This window comes from Gossypium arboreum, chromosome 1 (genome assembly GCF_025698485.1).
Source record: "Gossypium arboreum isolate Shixiya-1 chromosome 1, ASM2569848v2, whole genome shotgun sequence".
Classification (NCBI taxonomy): domain Eukaryota; kingdom Viridiplantae; phylum Streptophyta; class Magnoliopsida; order Malvales; family Malvaceae; genus Gossypium; species Gossypium arboreum.
In genome coordinates, this window is record NC_069070.1 from 116993429 (window position 1) to 117009379 (window position 15951).

Sequence of the window (15951 nt, forward strand, 5' to 3'; positions counted from 1 at the left end):
GGTGTTTCCACCATGTTGCTTGATGTTGAAGCACGACAGCTAGTGACAATGGTTGAAGCTCCTAGTTTAGCAAATATGGCCATTCATTAACGAGTTGAATCTACTGTTAATAGTTTGCCCACTCTAACTTATCATTCTTCCTTCTCTTCTCGAGGTTGTGGGCATGGTCGCTTATCTGGGTCACGCATTCAGTACCAACTATGTAACAGCCTAATTTTCAGTAGTGTCAGAACAGTGATTCAAGATCACTAAATCCGACAAATAAGTAGAAAATATTATTAATTTAGTGAGTATAAGTTAAATGTGAAGTTAGGAAAAATTTTGAAATAGTGAATAGTGTACTAAAAATAAATATTAAGATAATTAGAATCGAAAACGAGGTATCGAGACCTCGAGAACTTTAAATCGAGCCATAAATATTTTTATAAATATTTATGGAGTGTTAATAAGTTAGTATTAAAGTTTCGTCAAGAAATTTTAAAGTTCTGATAGTTAATTGAACAAAAAGGACTAAATTGTATCATATGCAAAATTGTGGGAAATGATTAAATAGCTTAAATGATAAAAGAAAGAGGGTTTAAAAGGCAAATAGACCCAAGGTCTATTTGGGCCGGAAAGGGCATGAAATCAGCAAGAAAATAAGGAGAATTAAGGGTAAAATTGAAAAATTACAAAATTTACTTAATAAAGCTAGGACTAAAGTAGAATTATCTAGATTTCTCTTTATTTTTCTGCATTCTCATCAGCAAAAACACCATGGAAGAGATCTCTTAAACTGGTTTTTCATATTTTTACTTCAATTAAGTTCAATTCTTGATTATTTCTTGAAATTTTTGTCTTTTTGTGACTTTTACAACTAGGTCCACTTGTTGAATTCATTAATTTTTGATTCTATGAAAGAAATTGAAAGTTTCTATGAATATTTTCTGGAAGTATATGATGATTGGGAATGGAATTAGAGCTTTGAATTGTTTATATGTTGATTTTATTGAAAGAATTGAATAGAAAGTGAATGTTTGGGACCTAATTGTAAAAGAGTTTGAAGTTAGAGTTTTATGTGGAAATTCTGAATTTCAATAGTTATGAAATAACTTATAATGTCTAGGAAAATTATTAATTGACAAAATTATCTTAATTGAGGGGTTAATTGAGCAAGGACTGAATTGTATGAATTGTGAAATTTGGGGCAAAATGGAAATCAACATTTTGCACTAAAACTGTTTTGGACAGCAGCAGTAGTCTAACTTTGAAAAATCACCAAAAATTGTAGAAATGGAATTGGAGGATGAATAAAATATGAAATTAAAGCTTATTGAGCCTAGTTTCTTATAGAAGAAATGATGTAAGAAATGGAATTCTATGAGATATGATAAATTTTGTGAGACAAGGTTAGAATGATTTTGGGTTCCCCTGTTCTGACTTTGTAAAATCATAAAAAATTGGATACAAATAATTAGGGGCTAAAATTTATATGTTTAGAATCCTGAATGAGTCTATTTTCGATAGAAAAAACGGAAACATCATTTGAATCCTGTACGAGGAGATAATTAATTTTTAGTGAAGAAGGGTCGGAATTGTCAGACAGCAGAACAGGGGAGACTTCAATGAATAAACTGTATTAATTGGCCCAACCAAAAATTATGAAATTTTTATGGTAAGAAGATATATGAGTCTAGTTTTTGGGAAAATTTATGGATCTTAATTTGGAGTTCTGTAGCTCAAGATGAAAATAATTTAGTGACTATGACATGGATGAATAGCTTGGATATTCACATAAGTAAATAGTGAAAATTATGGATAATGTTACTTACAACTTACAAGTGTGTTATTTATACTAAGGATGTGGATGGAGAGGAGGAGGAGGAAAAATATATATATATATATAAATGACTCGTGTATAAATTGATTACATGCCCGATTATAATCGATAAGTGTTGAATTAGAAATGATATAATGTTTTATTTGGAATATTTATTATGAAACTATGATTATCGTTATAATACAAAAATCGAACTTCTGAGTTTATATGGCTAAATTTTAATGATCATTTGTTAATTTTATGAATTTCATGATGTGTTATTTCATATGTATTGATGATAAAATTGTGAATAATGTAAAAGCATGAAAATTGAATAAATGATCAAATTGAGCACTTCAGTTCAATGACAAGATGAATTGACGGAAAAGACCGTGGTTGGTCCATACTGAGTTGTGAAATGTAGGTATGGTATTAACCATACCGAGTTGTGAAACGTAGGTATGGTATTAGCCATACTGAGTTGTGAAACATAGGTATGGTATTAACCATACTGAGCTGTGAAACGTAGGTATGGTATTTCCATATCGAGCTATGAAACGTAGGTATGGCGTCGTCCATACTGAGCTATGATACGTAGGTATGGCATCGCCCATACTGAGTTATGAAATATAGGAATGGTATTGTCCATACCGAGCATGAAAAGTAGGTATGGTGTTTTCCATACCGAGTTGTGAAACGTAGGTATGGTATTTTAATGAGGAAAACCATACTGAGTTGTGAATCGTGGCACTGAGCAACGACGTACTCAATTTCATAAGACGTTTCCTAATTTAATAATAAGTAATTTGATCAGTGAAAAATGGTAGCTCCAGCTACCTGATCAGTGAATAGTGGTAGCTTCAGCTACAAATGACAAGTGATTTCTGTGTAAGACCATATCTGGGATATATGGAATCGGTGTGATATGTGTATAAGATATAAGACCATAGCTGAGCTATGACATTCTAGTGAAAAGACCATAGCTATGCTATGGCATCAGTGATTATCAGTGAAATTCAGTGCATACCGGTGCAGACCAATTTCGTAAGATGTTCACTAATTTGAAGAAGTTTGATAAGTATTACATGGAATTATGTGACATAAAGAAATACGAGTTGATGAGACATGAGCATAAAACTTGGTTGATGAATGAGTTCATTTGTGATTATATATTTCTACGCCTTGAGTGTATTATCCGTATGAATTAGTATTCCAAATGAGTTAATGAGAAAACTTCTAGTATGAAATAATCTGAGTTCGAAATGAAATATCATGAAAACGTACTTGAAATACATTGGTATGTCTTGTATATGCTATTTGAATTCATAAATGTGAAAAGTAAATGTATATGGAAATATGAGATGATGATATATGTACATGGAATTTATTGATGAATACGTACATCCAAATTTATATGATAGATTTTAGTGAACATTGAAATTGGGCTCAATAAGTGATTTGGCAATTTAAATCGTGATTGGCAGGAAGAGCTAGTGATTTGCATATTTATGAATTGTTACAAGTATTTGTCTGAAATACGAGGAAGTGATCGTAATTGATACATGGAAATAAGAAACTATGATATATATAAAAACATGGAATATGTTTGATAAATGTGTTCATTCATAATTATGGAATTATGTACCTCATGTGTGCTATTTGCATAAAGATGATATTTCAAATACTTTGGTGAATAAAGCTTAAATATGAAATAGTATGAAATCGAGATAAGTTGTTATGAAAATGTATTTAAATTATCTGTAAGTGTTTCGTGCTTCTTGGTAATGCCTCGTACTCTATTCCGGTAATGGATACGGGTAGGGGTGATACAAATTATGTGGGAAAACAAGTCACCTTGTCGATCGATGTTACTATCATTTTGATTCCTCCTATAAGAGTGCAGGCTACAAACCTCCTCCACAAGCAAATATGTGTACATTTGGTAATGGTCCCCCTATAGCACCATGAATACCATCATCCCTACCCATGATGCCTCCTACTGTTCCTAGTTCACAATCAGATTAGTTCCTTTCACTTGCTTTAGTACATATATAGACCAATCCATTCACTGGCAGTTTTCCACAATCTATAAATGTCATAGGGCTAGATCTTTCGTCTTGCGATTCGTGCGGCCTTTGACAATCCGTTCGTGCCAAACTCACCTAAGTCAGCCTAACTACCACAATTGGGGATTTCTTTAGAATTCCTCCAAGGCACCAATTTGTATAGTGAAAGTAATTATGCCAAAAGCAGCCACAAAAGAACAACAGAAAGCCACAGAAAAGATTGCACTAAAGGTGTTTGAGTAAATGCTCTCAATATGCTCTTATTCACAAAGAATAATAAAACAATGGATGAATGAAGCGTGTTACAAGTGAGGGGGAGGCTCTCTATTTATAGTTGAGCTCCTTCAAAATCGATGGTCTAGATTAAGTTACATCGACGGATGAGATTGGCTTATCCCTTAAATAATAGGATTTATAAGATATACAATATCAAATCAAATCTAATCTTTACAAGGTATAATTCCTATCAATCTTCTAATATTGGTTCCCATATTGAGCCACCCAGGCTTCAATCTGACAGGCTTTTCCAATAGCTTACTGAATCGAGCCAGTTCTTGTGGGCCAAATGATCCCCATCTAAATAATATACCTCCATTAGATGCATTTGGTGCGATGGTCACGGGTTTTGAACCACGACCCGTGACATAAGTGCCACGACCTTAGTAGCTTATAACTTAAGTCATTCTCCTCAGGCTTATCTTACAACACCTAAAATTATTGGTGATAATACCTAGTATCCTGACTTTGGAGCAACACAACATCTCACGCACTTAGCTGCTTCACTATGTGAAAGTACCTCCTATAATGGTCTAGGTAATGTATATGTTGGTAATGGAAATGCCCTTTCTGTTATGTCTACTGGTTAGTCTTCTTTACTTACTCGTTCACGATTGTTATACATACAATCTTTGCTGTTTGTACCTAGCATAACCAAAAATCTCTTATCTGTGTCCAAGTTTACCAAGGATAATCAAGTGATGATTAAGTTTCTTCCTACACAGTGTTAGGTTCGTGATCTGAAAACCAGGTAGATACTTCTTTAAGGATCAGTGCATAATGGACTCTACAGGTTGCACTTAAATAGCTCCTCTAAGAATACTCTATCTTCTGGCTCAACTTAGTGTTTTACTACTAATATAGTTGTTCCTTTACAAATATGTCATGTTAGGCTAAGGTATCTATGTAATGTCACACTTAAAAAGGAACTTCATCATTGTAATATACCAGTTGGTTCAAATAAAGAATCCCTTGCTTGTGTTGCTTGTCATTTAAGGACAAAACATAAACTGCCATTTCATAGTCATTGTTTGAGTACACTACACCTCTCCAACTTGTAGCTACTGATGTTTGGGGAACTGCTCCAGTTCCTTCTAATGGTTTTCGGTATTATGTTATATTCACAAATGCATGTACCAGATACACTTGGGTTTACTTCCTACAAAAAAAAGTCTGAAGTTCTCACGATTTTTCCTCAATTTCATATGCAAGTTAAAAGGGTTCCTTACTACAAACTCAAAGCATTGCAAATAGATGGGGAAGGAGAATTTCAAGCATTGAAGCAGTGCCTCTTACAACAAGGAATCATACACCGCTTTACATGTCTGCATACTTCTGAACAAAATGCATTGGTTAAACGCAAACACAGACAGACAATTCAAACTGGTATCTCTATGCTTGATCATGCTACCATGCCCTTAACATATTGGAATGATGCTTTCAGCAGTGCAGTACATTCGATAAACAGGTTACCTTCTATTCCCTTAGGAAATATCTCCCTTTATGAAAAGCTATTCCATGTTCCCCTAAAATTATTCGTTTCTTAGAGTCTTTGGATGCTTATGTTTTCCCAATCTTAGACCATACAATACAAACAAACTTCAGTTTAGATCAACCCCGTATACATTTTTAGGGTATTCTTTATTATACAAAGGGTATCGTTGTTAAGATAGTGAAGGTAGAATCTATATCTCTCGTCATGTAACATTTCATAAGTCTATGTTCATTTTTAAAGCCAACACCTTGAAACCTATTCATTTATACCTGTTTCACAAAAATAGCTCTAAATTGCTAGTATTATCCTCAATTCATTTGTCTAACACTAATCTGCCACCTACTGTGTCAGTCACTTCCTCATTAGCTTCTCATGACAACTCTTTGACCAATCACCTATACCACCTAGTCTTGTGATTTCTCTCCATGCTACCCATACATCTAGCTCAACCAGTCCCGATGTACCAAACCAGCCGCAACCTCAACATCCTGTTACTCTTAACTCTCACACTATGCTTACACGTAGCAAAGTTGCTATCTTTAAACCTAATGTCTACTACACCAAGGCAACATGCTTATTTGATGTCACTCCTGTTGACATCTATGAAGTAATGAGTAATGATCAGTGGAAAGCTATTGTGCACAGTGAGTTACAGGCTCTCTTCAACAACTACACATGGAATCTATGTCCCCTTCCTGCTAATCGTCGAGCTATAGGCTGCAAGTGGTTGTTTAAGGTGAAAAAGAAAGCTGATGGGGCTGTGGAAAGGTATAAAGCTCAATTGGTGGCTAAAGGATTCTCTTAGCAAGCTAGGTTAGATTTTTGAGACACATTCAGTCCAGTAGTTTGAGTAACAATCATTCAAACTATTCTTACTATTACAGTCATGAATGGATGGTTGCTAAGGCAAGTTGATGTCAACAATACCTTCCTCAATGGGAGTCTAACTTAGGAGATATATATGGATTAACCACCAGAATTTGAATTGTCAAGTAACAATAGGTAAAAATTTTTTTACAGGTTGAACAAGGCATTGTATGGTCTTCGCCAAGCTCCTCAAGCATGGTTTCACACTCTAGGACAGTACCTAATTGATCAGCTTGGGTTTCATGCTTTGAAAGTTGATCATTCATTGTTTATTTGAGCATTCTTAGGGACTTTCTTGCTACTCATGGCTTATGTAGATAATATTGTCATCACTGGAAGTTCTAATGGTGATATAGACAAAGTGATACAACAACTCCACAGTAAGTTTGCTCTTAAAGATATTGGAAGACTTAGTTACTTCTCAGATATTGAAGTTCAGCACACATCTCATGGGATCTTACTTACCTAGAAGAAGTACATTTCTAAGCTACTTCAAAAAATCAGGATGATGAACGCAACATCTACATCTACACCCATAGTGAGCACTCCCAAACTATCTACTCTAAATGATAGTCTACCATTTGTTAATGTTCATATGTATCGTAGTGTGGTTGGAGTTCTTTACAATATTTGTCTTACACATCTCGATTTGGCATTTTGTGTTAATATGCTTAGTCAATACATGAATTCTTCGAGTGACACTCATTAGAAGGTAATCAAATAAGTGTTGAGATATCTCATTGGCACCAAGGATCATGGTTTATACTTCACAATAGGCCAGCTGGAGTTGGTCTGTTATTCTGATGCTGACTTGGCTTCATCTATTGAAGATAGACGTTCCACCACAAGGTATGTTGTCTATTTAGGACTTAATCTTGTTGCATGGTGCTCCAAGAAGCAAGCAATAGTGTCTCGGTCATCCTCAGGAGTAGAGTATTATAGCTTAGCTAACTGTGTCTCTGAGTTGCTGTGGGTAAGATAGTTTCTAATTGAGATTGGTATGTCAATCAGTCAGTCACCTGTGGTGTGGTGCGATAACACTTTCACAGTATCAATGGCTGCAAACCCTACGCATCATGCCAGAGTCAAACACGTAGAAATTGATCATTATTTTGTACAGGAGAAAGTTTTTGATGATGCACTACAAGTCAACTTTGTTCCCTCAACAGAACAAGTGGCTAATGTTCTCACAAAGCCCATTACACCCAAATAGTTTGCCTCTTTTCACAATGGTCTTCGAGTTCTGTCAACTGATGACGCTCTTGATATTAAGAATTTAGAAAACCAAGGGAATGTTAGAGTAATTGATCAAGTCTGTTAAGCTGTTAACTATTAGTTATCAGTTAATTAACAATTAGGTTGTTAACTGTTGTTAACAGTTCTTGTTATTGTGTATAAATAAAATAGCAAGTGTTGTATATCTTAAGATGAATTCAATGATCAGTTTTTTTATTCATAATCTCTCTGTTATTCTTTGTTTTTTTGTGTTAGTTTAATATCGAATTCTTTTACTATCGTCGTATAACACTACTTGCACCTTATATATAGATGTATACAGATCAATGGGCTTTCTTTTCCGTTTCAAAATTTATTGATATTTTAGTTTATTGTTCCTTTGTTTTTATGTTTTAAATTATATTTTAAAAATATACCAGCAATTATTGGTATATCTAGGGGTGGTAAGGTCCTAAAATGAAAAAATTCCATTTAAATTTTTAAAAATTTTAAAATTTTAAATTAATATAACATTATATTTTAATCCTCTTAAAATGATAAATTTTAATTTAATTTTTAAAAATTATAAATATATAAACTATTAAAATTAAAATTTTATTTCTCGTTACTAAATAATTTTTACGGTTTGAATATTTGGTTAACATTTAGGTTACCTATTTTAACACTTTTTGTATTTAGTTTAGTTTTCTTATATATACCAGGTTTTATATTTTGGGAATATCTCTCCATTCATTGAGTCATAGAATATTAGATGAACAATGATTTAAGCTATAAAAGAGATGAAGTAATACTCTCAAGGTAACGATTCTAACTCATTTTAATTTGTTCAAAATACATGCTTATATAGAGAAGAGAAGGAAGCCTAAACTACTAGTAACAAAATACCAGCTTTTGTAACTACCTAACCACTTAGCTAATTACACATTAATCACATGTGTATTAGATACTATAACATTCATCCAACTTCCTCAAGTGGGACGACCCGAAGAAAATTACAAAACTGAGTAAAGATTAACACAGCCAATGGTTTAGTGAGAATATCGGCCACTTGGTCACAGGCAGGAACTTCGCCAACAATCAACTCGCCACTGGTCACCTTTTCCGGACAAAAAACAAATCAAGTTCAACATGTTTAAACTTGGAGTGTATAACTGGATTAGCTACAACAACGACTACACTAGAATTATCACACCACACTGTCGGAGGATCAACTGAACCTAGTTTTAACTCTGTCAAGAGAGAGACCAGCCAAGCAACATCACTAGTGGCAGCTGCTAAGCTACGGTATTCAGCCTCCGCCGTAGAGCGAGAAACAACTTGTTGTTTCTTGGAACACCAAAATATAGTATATGACCAAAGTACACACAGTATCCCGTAGTAGACCGACGATCATCAAAATTAAGCCCCCAATTTGCATCGGCATAACTGACCAATGAAAGTCGTTCAGATTGTCGAAAAAGTAATCCATAGGAAAGAGTACCGCGTAAGTACCGAAGAATGCTTTTTAACGCTACCATGTGTATATTAGTGAGAGCGTGCATAAACTGACACACCCTATTAACCGCATAGGCAATATCAGGCCGGGTTAGCACAATATACTGAAGAGCATCGGAAAGGCTACAATATTCAGTGGGATCAGTAAGACACTCACCCTCATCCTTTGATAACATGGAAGAGCTGACCATTGATGTATGAACACTTTTGACAGTAGACACAGAACTTCGTGCAAGAAGCTCCCCAAAAAATAATAAAGCTCACCCATATCCTTTAAAGCAAACTTGCTGTGTAGCTGCTGGACAAAACAATTTATTTCATCAGATGAACTTCCAGTAATAACAATATCATCCACATAGACAAGCACATATAGAGTGAAATCAGAGGAAGACCGAGCAAACAATGAGGCATCCGATTTTGACACCGCAAAACCAATAAAAACAAGAAACTGTTTTTATTTGTCAAACCAAGCACGAGGAGCTTGCCGTAATCCATATAAAGCTTTAATCAGATGACACACAAGCTTTTCACCACTTGAACCATGTTGCACAAAACCTAGAGGCTGCTGCATAAACACGTCATCAGTTAGATCACCATTCAGAGAGGCATTATTTACATCAACTTGCCGAAGTGGCCAACCCTTGGTCACGGCAACAGAAAGAATGACTCAAATAGTAGCAGTTTTGACTACTGGACTGGATGTCTCTTTAAAATCACAGCCAGGCACCTGTGAACAGCCCTTGGCTACTAATTGTGCCTTTCGGTGATTTATTGTTCCATTAAGATTCTTCTTTATTTTAAACAACCAATTGCAACCAATCGCCTTTTGACCAGGAGGAACAGAGCTCCCATGTAGAGTTAGCTATTAATGCATCATATTCAGCTTGAACAGCTAATCGCCAGTTTGGATGAGCAAGAGCCTCTTCAATAGAACTTGGCTCAACCGCAACATTGTCTGCACACAAAGCTTTGGGTTTAAAGATACCAGCCTTAGATTGAATAACCATGCCATGAGTATTAGTAGTAGAACCAAGAGGAATAGGAACAGGCTCAGCAGGAATTACTGAAGTAGAGACAACCTCCTCTCGGACAATAGTGCCTGAGTCATCTAGCAAATTGACAGAACTACGACGAGAAGCACCACATGTAACAGAAGAACCACGCAGATCAGGCTCACTATTAGGACTTCCTAGAGAAACCCCAGTTGTAGGAGCAGAAGGCAAACCAGTGTCCTTAGTGGAAAATGAACGAACTACAGGAACATACATAGTATTACTCGAAGACTTCTGATCACTGGCACCGATTTTCATCAAACACAACATGCCTAGAAACAAGAACCTTACCATCAGGTGTTAGACAAAAATAACCTTTAAGATGCGCACTATACCCTAGAAACGTAGATGGTTGGGACAGAAATTCAAGCTTGTATTTAACAAACAGACGTAAATATGGAAAACAACATCAACCAAACACTCTAAAATGATCATAAGTTGGTTCACGGCCAAACAAACTTTGATACGGGACCGTCCATTCAAGTCAGGAGTGGGCAACCAATTAATAAAATAAACGGCACTACAAAAAGCATAGCATTGGTAAATTAGCCTGAGCCAAAAGAGTAAGACCAGTCTCCACAATATGTCTGTGCTTACGTTCAGCTACACTATTTTGTTCAGAAGTGTGAGGGCAGGAAACTCGATGAAGTATCCCCTGACTAGCAAGAACAGACGAGAAAGCCCAAAACTCACCATCTCAATCACTTTGAAATTTCTTAATACACTTCCCGAACTGAGTGAGAACCATTTTTTGAAATTAACCAAAACACTCCATTGCTTGAGATTTGCGACTTATCAAATATACCTAAGTAAATCGACTAGTCATGTCAATGAAAGAAACATAATACAAATTTCCTTTACAAGGAACAGTATCTGGGCCCCACAAATCAAAAATAACCAATTCAAACAAATCAACATACTCACTATTAGAACGAGAAAAAGGCAACTTATGAGACTTTCCTTTTTGACAGGCAACACAAACATTATCAAGATGACTTTTATTTATAGTAATACGACATTTGTCTAGAACAGCTTCTACAGTATTAGAAGCAGGATGTCCCAGCCTTTTATGCCACAAACCAAAAACATTATCAGCTATAGAAGAACATTGAACAACCGTATTATTAACAGATAAAGACAAAACACTCGAACCTACTGAGAACTGATAGTGCCCATTAATAACTTGGCCCTCTATTAAGATTCCCTGTGTCTGGATGTCCTTAATCACACAATACGAAGGGTGAAACTCAAAAAACACATTGTTGTCAGAAGTAAACTTAGACACAGATAATAAATTTTTTCGAATACTCGGCACACATAGCACATTCGAGAGATGGAGCAATTTCATCTTTGTAGGAAATTCTATACTCCTAGTGGATGATATTGTGGTAGAGACCCCATTACCCATTAAGAGAGAAAAAGTACATGTATAAGGAGTGGAGCCATGTAAATCTGAAGCATTCTTGCAGACATGATGAGTAGCCCCCGAGTCTGGACACCAGGACGTGCTTCCTACCGGTAAAGGAACATAGGAGTCAGTAGAATTAAAATTTGAGTCATATGCGGAAGCATCAAAATAATCTGATGCGTGCAATTCAGGAAGTCGGAGGGGAAGCCCAACAAACTGGGATGAGTCATAAGGAGACGTGACAACACTAAACACACGAGCACGTGGTTTTGTTCGCCATAGGGCCTTATGAACAGTCTTCCAAGATCTATCAACATCAACACAATTAACAGAGGGCTCAGGCATAAATTGACCATCAAGTGTACGGGATCAAATCGACCCACTAGGCCCACGTGACGTAGTAACCATCTCACCATACGCATTGCCCAAGGAGTCATTACAAAATTTATAGCTCATATCACCAAAGTCGCGCCTATTATCATATGGATTTGGGTCATCATGAATACGCTGCCCATTTTTATGTTTAACAAATGGATTGGATCCATTATTCCTAGTCCCTGCATATGGCCTACGTGGGACACTATTTGTCATTCCATAATTTTTCCAAACAGAGGGCCTCCAATTTTGACCATAATTCCCTAAATTTTGACCAAAGCCATTCTCTCTTATTCAGCCATCATCTCTCCCAAACAAGCCAGACGCAAAACCACCCCGTCGAACCAACAGAGCATCAGTCAGTGATTGATCGTCACGATCGTACCTGTAGTAGCACCTTTGAACAAGATGGCCATATCGGCTGCAAATCTGACACTGGATCCTTGGACGGAAAGAATGACTACGACCACGAACAGAGGAACGCCCTCCTCTACAAAATGGGCTATCCGTCGACTGAAGTTGCGGTCCCTCCGCCATATTGGCAGCAATCAACACTTCTTGTGCAGTCCGACCATGTTGAGCTTCGTACTCAAGCAAAGCATCAACGATGCGTTGAAACAGTAATGGTCCTGAGAAGAGAGACGCGGACAAAACAATAGTATTAAAATCTGAAGAGAGACCAGCAAGAAGAACCATCGTCTGTTCGGCCTCTGAGATTTGAGTTCCAGATGCTGTAAGCAGAGCACACAGACTGGTAATTTTATTTATATAGGCTCGAATAGAGAGGCTACCTTTTCGAATAGAGTGAAGCTCATGACGCAAGTGAGACTACTTCGTGCTCGAATCGGCCGCAAACAAGTTATTCGCCATGATCTAAACGTCATGAGCAGTGCGAACATCCGTGAAAGAGGACAAGAATGAAGAGCTGATCGTAGATAATAGCCAAGAGGTAAGTAAACTATCTTGCTGATCAAAGATCGAAACAGCTGGATTAACAACAAGACCTCCATCGGAGGATTGAATAAAACGTGCCGAAACCGTCAATGAGCTATTAAGAAATCCAAACAGACGTTAGCTACGAAGAATAAGCCAGACCTGCTGCTGCCATTGCACGAATGAACCTTCATCCAGTTTAACAACCTCATGTCGAGGAAAGGAGGTGACCAGACGATCACCAAGAAATACCGAGCCATGAGGCTCAACAAAATCAGAATCAGCAGAGTGCGTGGTAGCCATGCCCGAGAATCACCGAACGACTGATACTATGATAGAATACTAGATGAACAATGATTTAAGTTATAAAAGAGATAAAGTAATACTCTCAAGGTAACGATTCTAACTCATTTTAATCTGTTCAAAATACATGCTTATATAGAGAAGAGAAGGAATCCTAAACTGCTAGTAACAAAATACCAGCTTTTCTAACTACCTAACCACTTAGCTAATTACACATTAATCACACGTGTATTAGATACTATAGCATGGAGTACTCTAGCTTTCCATCTTTATTTTCTAGTTTGCTAAATAAGCTCCCGAAAGAAAAATGGTGTCGTACTGATCTTTCCAACTGGGAAGGCTTCTGGTATACCAGTTCTCACATTATTGTTGCAATGGCTGCCAGGTCAAACTTCTAAGCAGACGACTCTGATGTAATTTTGACTTCTTCTATGAAGACAGGCACCACATGGCTCAAGGCTATCATCCCAACAATAATGAATCTTATTGGTCGAACAAATGATGATAGCGATGACCCTTTGCTCAAACATAATCTTAATGAGCTGAAGCCATCTCTAGAAGTTCAGCTTTTCAAGGAAAATCCCAATCATGATCTCTCATATATGCCTTCTCCAAGATTGTTTCAAACCCATGTCCCTTATCCTATGCTACCCCAATCTGTTAAAAACTCAGCTTGCAAGATTGTGTATATTACCCGATAACCTAAGGACACGTTTGTGTCATTGTGGCACTTTTTGATCTCTTTGATTGCTGCTAAGGGAAAAGATCCATGATCGATAAATGAATCATTCGAGAGCTTTTACAAGGGGTTCATGCCTTTGGGCCATTCCATGATCATGTTTTAAGTTATTGGAAAGAGAGCATAAAGAGACCTGAGAAGATACTTTTCTTGAGAAATGAAGACATGATGGAGGACCCAAAGACGCAATTGAGGAGGTTGGCTTGTTTCCTTGGAAGGCCTTTTGAGAAGGAAGAAGAGGTAGACAAAGTGTTGTGGAGATGCAACCTGGAAAGGCTTAAAAACATGGAGGTAAACCAACATGGAGTCGACCCTCGATTAGGATTTGAGAACAAGTTTTATTTCAGGCGTGGCATTGTTGGGGATTGGAAGAACAACATGAGTGATAAGATGAAAGAAAAGTTGGACCATGTTACTGCCATGAACTTTGAAGGTTCTGGTTTGGGTTTTGGATAATGATTAAGGCAACTGGTTTTGAAAATGGTGGCTCTGTTTTTAGTTTCTGAATATGATACTCTTAGAATTTCAGGATTGCATGAAATTTTACTGTTGTTTGCTATATTTTCACTATTATTAGTTTTAAAAAATTGGTATTATTTTACTGTTACTATTTTATATTATTTGTTGTTATTTTGTCGTTATTTATTGTATTATATTGTTAATTTGTATCATTTTGTTATTATTATTTAGATTTTGTATAATTTTTTCTTTTTTCTTTTGAAACAACTGGCTTCCATTAAACCAAGGGAACAAAAACCAAAAGGCCAAAACCTGTTACATTATTACAGAAAGCAGCAATAATGCAAACACTAAAGTAGTAATAAATTAAAGCAGAACACAAAAATAAAGCCCTGACCAACCCTTGGACACCAAACGACAGTGGAACCCAGATAAAAAGCCTCCCTGAATCCATCCTCAAACTGCTGCATGAAATTAGATGACCAAAAAACCTCCATGATAAATAATATGTTAGAACCGTAAAATAATATCTGATATAAAATTTAATAAATTATAAACTATAATATATCATATTAAATCATTAAAAATAAAATTAGATGCAGAAGTGTAATTGAATTCATTGATTTCTTAAAATTTATGGATCGTAGGGTTTTGATATTTCAAATTAGCACATAATAAATCCAGAGGATATGACTCTCTTTTCTAAATACTCTCTTTTCTAAATATGTGATATTAGAAAAGTTACTCTGCACTTGGCTACCTAGCGTTTACCATGGGCACGATAACTGGTAGACCAGTGGTGCGTCTTTCTCGATCCTCTCATACTAAGGAAAGGTCCTCTCAATACTCTAACGCCCACACCAGTTATAGACCGAACTGTCTCACGACGTTTTGATCCTAGCTCACGTACTACTTTAATGGGCGAACAACCCAACCCTTGGAACATACTACAGCCCTAGGTGGTGAAGAGCCGACATCGAAGTGCCAACCTTCTCCACCATGTGAGCTCCTTGGGAAGATTAGCTTGATATCCCTAGAGTAGCTTTTATCCGTTGAGCGACAACCCTTCCACTCGACATCGGTAGATCATAAGGCCTATATAATTTGGAGACCATAACATATATAACTTTTGCACATTAACCTAATTTTTAATCAGTCCACCATTATTAGAAATTAGTTACTAGAGTATCTACATATATTTAGCCCATACTTTATTTAACAACTAAAGCCCAATAAGCTTTAACCAAATTAGATCACTCTTAATTTAGGTTAACCTATGATGATAGTACATAATGACATGGAATTACATTTATTATATATGTGATGTCCATATTTTTCCAACAATCTTCCACTTGGGCCACATATATATATATTAATTACTCTATAATTACATGTCATTATATAACTTTATAAGCTTAAAACTTTATATCATATCCAAAAGTTATTCCTA

The 15951-nt window shown here is 36.2% G+C and overlaps 1 pseudogene; it reads left to right on the forward strand.

Annotated features, from left to right (window-relative positions):
• Nucleotides 1–13548: 13548 nt before the first annotated feature.
• On the forward strand, nt 13549–14498 carry LOC108481245 (cytosolic sulfotransferase 5-like; annotated as a pseudogene).
• The last annotated feature ends 1453 nt before the right edge of the window (nt 14499–15951 follow it).